The sequence below is a fragment of the Hypanus sabinus genome, chromosome 4, assembly GCF_030144855.1.
Source record: "Hypanus sabinus isolate sHypSab1 chromosome 4, sHypSab1.hap1, whole genome shotgun sequence".
NCBI classification, from domain to species: Eukaryota; Metazoa; Chordata; class Chondrichthyes; order Myliobatiformes; family Dasyatidae; genus Hypanus; species Hypanus sabinus.
The window spans coordinates 134,021,455-134,030,035 of NC_082709.1; positions in this window are offsets into that span (position 1 = coordinate 134,021,455).

Below are 8,581 nucleotides of genomic sequence, written 5' to 3' on the forward strand. Positions count from 1 at the left end.
CTCACTGGAAGTGGGAGACAAATTGTGAGCCCTGGTCCAATGGAAACTGCGGAGGCGAACTACATGTTGGAGAAACAGTTTCACCATCTCAGAAGCTGACTGAAGTTTGGGGAGGGCAATTAAGTAGGACACCTTGAAGAACTGGTCATGATCATCGTGGCCCCATTGGAAGGTAGCAAACACATGATGAAATCCATGGCAGTGTGGGACCATGGATTTGAGGGACTGTAGGAGCCCAGAAGGCCACTGGTTGGAGGAATTTGACTACTTTGAGGGCAAGCAGCAATGAACTGGTATACTACTATAGTCATGGTGAGCCACCAGAACCAGCATTATAGAAAATCCAGACTCTGTCATGCACCTGGAGTGCACTTATCTGCAGTTGTCAGGTGTGTTGGCCAGAGTAGGCTCATGCTGTAAGGGCTTGCAGATCTGGTTCCCAAGATCTCAGATGATCAGGCCAAGGATGGTATGACGGTTGATCTATGTTTCTGTTGGATCAAACTGTCATGACAGTTGTCCACCTTAATGTTCTTGGAGCTGGGTTGATAGGAGATGGTGAAGTTGAATTGCTTGAAGAACAGGGCCCAGTGAGCCTGGTGGGTTGAGCCGGCGGGTCTGGTGAATGGATATGTGGTTCTGGTGGTCAGTCCAGATCAGGAAGGGCACAGTGAGAAGAGTTCAGATAGCTGTGAATGGGAGAGGTGGTGAAGCATCTCTTGAGCTCCTTGAGTCTGTGGTCTGCAGCAGCAGACCAGGTTATCCTTAAGGTAGGTGATTTGGTTAGGGAGATGGAAGGAGCAGTGATTTGGCTGCAGTTCCTGATGAAATGGCAGTAGAAGTTGGAGAAGCCCGAGAAGCACTGTAGCTATTTGAAGAAGCATGGTTGGGGCCACTCAATGATGATGCACACTTTCTCTAGGTCTGTGGTTATTTCTTGGAGTGAAAGAATGTAACCCTGGAAATAAATAACTGGTGTGGAACTGGCATTTCTCTAACTTGCAGTACAGTTGGTTTTCAAGGAGATGCTGAAGGACCGAATGGCTGTGACAGGTGTTGTCTTAGGCATTCTTGGACAAGATGAGGATGCTGTCGAAGTAGATGAAAACATACCCCTGTAGCTTGTTTCAGAGGACCCCGTTAACAAAGGCTTGGAAAACAGTTGGACTGTTGGAAAGTCCAAAGGGCATTAGTATTTGTAAGGGCCAATGGGTGTTATGAATGCTGTTTTTCATTCATCCCTTGGTGGATGCAGATCAGGTTATGTGTGGTCCGTAGATCCCATTTGGTGAAGATCTGGGCCCCATGGAGTGTTTAGGATGCACTAACCATCAAGGGGGAAAGGGTAGTGGTTTTTAATGCTGATTTTGTTGGGTTTCTTTTTGACAAAGAGGGGGACTTTTGGAGACTGGGATGATTGAATGAAGCCATGCTGTGGTACTACGGTGACGTTGTCGTTCATGACTTGGGTCTCAGAAGAAGAGAAAATAGATGAGTGGTGCCTGAGAGGAGGTCGATTGCACAGTCATGTAGTCTGTGAGGCAGCAGGGTGCTGGATTCCCTTTTACTGAAGGTGATGACCAAGTCATGGTATTCCTGTGAGAGTTTGGAGAGGCCAAGGGGTTCCTCTCCAAATTTACAGGGTGATGTCAATTGAATTTGCAGGCAGAAGTGTCCCCAACTCAGCAGTGAACCAAATGACTAGGTGAAATGAGGGTCATGAGTGGAGAGCTAGGGGTAACCCAAGGTCAGTAAGGTGTTGGGGGAGTCGATAAGGAGGAATTGGATGGACTTACGGAGCTCTCCGATACTCATGTGCACAGGCCATGTGTGTCATCCCAAACACCAAGGGAAATCCATCAACAGCCATGATGCAGAAGGGTGAGAGACAAGATCAATAGGGGGCCCAAGCTGAACACACAGAATTCAGTCTAGAAGCCTGCCTGTTGTGCGTCCTGTGCACATAGAACCATAGGGTGTGGAGGAGGACAGGGAGATTGAGTTGGGCTTTGGTGCTGGAACAAGGAGCTAGGGAGAGCTTACCAGATAGAGGGCCCCTCATCTTTACCTGAATGCAGTAGGCAGTTGATGCGTTGGTGATCTGCAGTAAGCAGATCAGTTATTTCTTAACCGATGCCAACACTCTTGGAGGGTTAAGGGCCTCTCCCTGAATTGCATGGGTTCCTGATGCATTTTGGATAAGGGTCCTGCAGCCTGAAATGGTTCTTGAAAGGGAACTGGGGTTCTGCCTGATGATCTGGAAGGTGTTCCATAAGATCCTTGTCAATTAGGAGGCCCAGGTTGATGTGGCTTTCGAGGTCAGTGGGCATCTCCCGGGTAGACAGCTTATCTTTCAAGTGTTCTGAGAGGACATGATGGTAATGGGCCAGCAATATTTCCACATTCTAGTTCCACTCTGCCGTGAGGATCCTGAATTCTAAGATGTTATCCAGCACTGAGCTTGAGCCCTGACAAAGGTGAAGTATCTGATCCACTGCCCTTCTTCCACTTCCCTAATGGTCAAAAACCAGAAAAAAAACACCTCATGTGTGTTCACATGACCAAGTTCTGTGTGTGTGGACATGGTAATATGCAGAATTCCTCATGTTTATTTCAAATGGTGGCGCAAGTCAGACCTCACCCACTCAAGAGAGATGAAGGCAATCTTGGCTTGATCTGTAGGGACAGGACATTGCGTAATTGGGTTGGGGACCTTTTGAAGCAGGGAGGAGGTGGACTGTCACAGGGTTGCTCTGTCGAGATCGAGAGTGGCAAACAGATGGCCAATGGCTTCCTACTGCTTCTGGAGAATGTGCTTAATGGACGACTTCCTTTGGGCGAGCATACTCTTCTGGGTCAATCAATAGTTAGAATTAGAATTAATTTTATTTCTTATATCCATCTCACAACATGAGAGAATAAACATCTTGATATTGCATCTCTGTCATAATGTACATGGGTAAGGAAGGGAAATGTGGGAGGATATTGCCTAACACTAAGATTGTGTACATAGTTGTTTGGTATACGTGTTTATAGTCAGCTACAATGTACAGTCAGAGATGTTATCAGATCAACGAGTATTGATCAGTTTGATGGCCTGGTGAAAGACACTGTCCCGGAGTATGTTGGTCCTGGCCTTAATGCTGTGGTACCGTTTGCCACAGGGGAGCAGCTGAAACAATTTGTGGTTGGAGTGGCTGGAGTCCCTGGTGATCCGCTGGGCCCTTTTTATGTACCTGCTGCTGTAAATGTGCTCAATAGAGGAAAGTTTTAACCACAGATTTGCTGGGCTGTCCACACCACTCCCTGCAGGGCCCTGCGATTGAGGGTAGTACAGTTCCCATACAGGCAGTGACAGAGCCAGTCAGGATGCTCTCAATGGTGCCCCTGCAGAAAGTTCCTGAGGATTTGGGGACTCATGCCAAATTTCAGTTCACCCATTCTGTCATTAAATTTAGAGGAGGTTTGACCAAATGCAGAGCAGTGGAGATGATTCAATGATGAATGATAATTTTAATAATAGACTGCAAAAATAACAAGCCATGAGGGATCACAAAACAAGAGAGAAGAGATACTAACACCACCGGCAACACGATCACTGAAGGCTAAGAGCAACTGGTTGAGGCTGGCTGATTTGTTGGGTAAACAAGGACGGTGGATGTGAGTTGATTTTTCATTAGGGGATGTGGGAGTTTATGATGGTTCCTCCATGTTTCTAAGATCAAAGTGAGCACTGATGAGCACACCTGGAAGTGAAACACTGCTGTGTCCTATATTACTTGATTTAACTTTATATCAGGTCACAGTTTTTAAGTTCTGTCGCAATTGTTGAGCATCCTTCGTTGATTCAAATTTGGTCCAGAATTGCCACTTTGCCTGTGAGGTGGCTTTCCAGAGATTGTACCTGGACCTCTCGTAGCTTTTTCGGTCACCAGATTTGAATGCCTCTCATCTGGCTCAGCAGTTTTTGAATCCCATGGTTCATCCAGGGCTTCTGATTGGGGAAGACGGAATGATTTTGTGGGAACTCACTCATCTACGGCTGTTTTAATAAATTCTGTTACAACCACAGTGTATTTATTCAGATCCCCAGATGAGTCCTCGAACGCGACCCAGTCCACTGTTTCAAAGCAATCCTGTAGACGAACCTTTGCCTCCTGTTATCACCAACATTATCTTGCCTTTCTCTACAGTGGGAGAGCTTAGGACCAGAGAGCACAGCTTAGAATAGAGGGATGTCCATTTAGAACAGAGCTAAGCAGGAAGTTCTTTAGCCAGAGGATGGTGAGTCTGTGGAATTCATTGCTACAATGGCAGTGGGAGCCAAGTGATTAAGTATATTTAAAGCGGAGGCTGATAGGTTCTTGATTAGTGGAGGGTGTCAAAGATTACAGAGAGAAAGCAGGAGAATGGTTTTGACAGAGATAATAAATCAGCCACAATGGAATGATGGAGCAACTCAATAGGCCAAATGGCCTAATTCTACTCCTATGTCTTACAGTGTTATGCTCTGAATTGCAGAGTTCTGAACAGACCCCAGTCTATTGCAAAAAGCAGCCTGTCCTCTATTGATTCTATATTTCATGCAACACCAGGAAGGATTCTACATAATCAAAGACCCCTCCTATGCTGGTCATCCGATTTTCTCCCTCCTTTCATCAGGTAGAGTAGACAAAAGTTTTAAAACACCTATCACCAGGCTCAAGAACATCTTCTATCCTTCCGTTTCAAGATTTGAACTGACCTCTTGTACAATAAAGATGAACTCCTAATTTTTTAGTCTATCTTGTCATAGCCTTTGCACCGCAGAAGCAAAATTAAGTGGAATATCACTTAGCATATGTCATGAAATTTGTTGTTCTGTGACATATAAAGTTGTGTTAAATAAGTAGCGCAATAGAGAGGGAAAATATTGAGTTAGTGTTCACGGGTTCATTGTTTGGAAATCTGAAGGCAAAGGGGAAGAAACTGTCCTGAAGCGTAGAGTGTGTGTCTTGAGGCTTATGTAGTTCCTCCTTAATGGAAGCAATGACAACAGGACATGTCCTGGGTGATGGTGCTTAATGATGAAAGCCACCTTTTTGAGGAACCACTTTTTGAAAGCTTCCTTAATGCTGAGGAGGCCAGTGCCCATGATGGAGCTAGCTGAATATACAACCTTCTGCACCTTTGTCAGATCCTGTACAGTGGCCTCTCCATATCAGATAGTGATGCGACCAGTTAGAATGCTCTCCACGGTACACCTGTAGAAATTTACAAGTGTCTTTTGGTGGCATGCCAATTGTCCTGCAACTCCTAAAATATAGCTCTTGTACCTTCTTTGTAATTACATCAATATGTTGGGTCCAAGGTACATCTTCAGAGATGACATCCAGGAAATTGAAACTGCTCACCTTTTCCACTGCTGATCCCTCAAAGAGGACCTGTGTGTATTCTTTCAACTTCCCCTTCCTGAAGTCCATAATCAATTCCTTAGTCTTTCTTACACTGAGTGCAAAGTTGTTGCTGCGAAGCCACTCAACCAGTTGATCTATCTCACTCGTGTGCCTACTTATCACCACCTGAAATTCTGCCAGCAATAGTTGTGTCATTGGAAGATTTATAGTTGGTGTTTGAGCTCTGCCCAGCCACATAAACATGGGTGTTGAGAGAGTAGAGCAGCCAATTAAGCACGCATTCTTGAGGTGTGACAGTGTTGATTGACAGCGAGGAGGAACATTTCTGATAGGCTGTGGTCGCAACAGTGAGGAAGTCAAGGGTTAATTTGCAGGGGGAGGTTCAGAGGCCCAGGTAGTGTAGCCTGTTGATTAGAACTGAGGGAATGAGTGTTTTCAATGCTGAGCCTGACGTTAAGTATTGCTTTTATCTAGGTGATCCAAGGCAGAATGGAGAGCCAGTGAGAATGCAATCTCGTTAGACAAATTACATCGGATCCAGGTCCTTGCTTAGGCAGCAGTTGATTCTAGTGATGACAAAACCCACAAAGTACTTAATCAGAGTAAATGTGAGTGCCTCTGGACAATAGTCGTTGAGGCAGCTCACCCAGTTCTTGGGCTTGGGTATGATTGTCACCCTTTTGAAGCAGTGAGAACCTCCAGCAGCAGCACAGGGAGATTGAAGATATCCTTCAACACACCCTCCAGTTGGTTGCACAAGTTTTCAGAGCCCAATACTTTGCGGGAGTTCACCCTTTTTAAAGATGTTCTGAAGTTGACCCTGAGACAGAGATCACAGGGTCACCAGCTGCTGCACCGAATCTCACCTTCAAAGCATACATAAAAGGCATTGGGTTAATCTGGGAGTGAAGCATCTGAGCCATGCTTGATGTTAGGTTTCACGATATGGGAAGTAATGGCCGGCAACTGTCATGGTTTCTTGTGCCCCACAAACGACCAGGAGACGCAGAAGATTCTTCAAGAAGGGTTAAACTTTAATTTGCAAATCAAAGCTGAGACAGTCATTGAGCTAGTCGCTGATTGCCCACCAATCCTTGGACATAGCATTTTTTATAGCAATCTCCTGGTTTAGTAGCATTAGCATATCCAATCGGTCTATAGTTGCGTATCACAAGTACATCCGCCACTATTGTTTCTACCCATTGACTTAATCATGTTCTAATCTACATCTCTTAGCTACCGTTCGTTAACACACCATTGTCTTCTACATTCTTAAGATTTCATTCTCCTACTAAATTGGGTACCTGCATAGCAAATAGCAGACTACATAATCTACATCTCTTAGCTTCCTCTTATTAACACACCATTGTCTTCTACATTCTTAAGATTTCATTTTGGATACATGCATAGCAAATAGCAAGTTTCAAAGCTGACTACATAGTTTTGGTTACCCAGCAAATAATGCAACTTTTATACTCCAATACAACCCCCAATCTTATTTGTCTACCTGCGCTACATTTTATCTGTAACAGTAACAATGTATTCTGCACTGTATTTTTTGTAGCACCACAATGTACATATGTTTGGGATGATTAGTCTGGGTTACATGCACAACATAATTTCACTGTATTTTAGTACACAAAAATAATAAACAAATCACCAATGTATGGAGAATATTATAATTTCCAGAGTCTGTCTTTCCCTACATGAAAATGACATTGAATGGATGACATTTTGATTATAATGTATGGTGTTAAAATTAAATAACTTTTACCTCTGACCTACTCAGAAGTTTGATATAATTTAGCAATTAAACATTAATCACATCACCAGCCATGGTACATCATGATACTACAGTTAATTACATCTATTCTAAAGCTTTTGCCACATCAGTTCATGGAGGGTTAATACATTCCACATTTAACATTTGTGACTTAATTTTCAAGCACATCTGTAATTGTCTTTTAGATGTCAACCAATCTGTACTTTATTAATGAAAAACTTAATTTTAATCAGACAGCATCCTTTTGTGTTAAATAAAACAACCTGCAATTTGAGCAATGAGGGAAAAGGAAATCCATTATGCATTTAACACATTTGGTTCAGTTTCTTACAAATATAATTAGAGTGTGACACAGTAATTACATAGAGTTGGTCACCGATTCATCCAACTGAATGCTTTTTTAGATTAGAGCTAGAACTACAGAGTAAATGCTGACATAAATAATATATGTATATCTAAAAAATGTATATATATTTTTTTAAAAAAATATATATAAAATATTATATATAAATATAATATATATAATGTAGTATTATATGTGTGTGTGTGTGTGTGTGTGTGTATATGTATATATATACACACACACCATAGATCCAAGTATGGATCCCAGTGGACCACCACTAATCAAACATCCAGCCAGAATAAGTATTCTATGGGCAAGCCAATTTTGAATCCATATATCCAATTCGTCATGGATCCCATGCAGCTAATCTTGCCAGACAAACCTCCTCCCATGAGGGACCTTGTGAAATGCCTTACAAAAATCTGTGAGACAACATTTACAACCCTGCATTCATTAATTATCTTCATCTGTTTAAAAAAAAATCATGTTGGTAAGCCACAACATGCCCCACACAAAGCCATGCTGACTATCTCTAATTAGCCCATAATCTTCTACTTGCTCATAAATCCTATCCCTGAGAATCCCCTCCAGTAATTTCCCTATCACTGCTGCAATTTCCAAGATTATCCCCGTTTCCCTTCTTGAATAATGGAATACCATTAGGTACTCACTCGTCCTCTGAGACATCACCCATGACTAGAGTAGACTACAAGGATATCAGTCAAGGTCCCAGCAATATTGTATCTTGCCCCTCTCAATAACCTGGGGAATATCCCATCAGGTCCTGGGAACTTATCCTCATGTTCTTTAAGACATCCAAAACTACTTCTTTTTAAATCTCAAATGCATTGGTGCATGCAACCACATCAATGACCAATATTTTTTTTATTCACCAGGCAACAATAATCTAAAATATAGCGGTTATAATTTATTTATAGGCACAAGCTTAATGTGACACAAAAGTTACAAACACAAAGGGCAAGTAATGTACACAAGTAATTTAAATGTAATTGAAGTGACTGATATTTGATCAACTGATATTATCTTCAATTTTTTTGT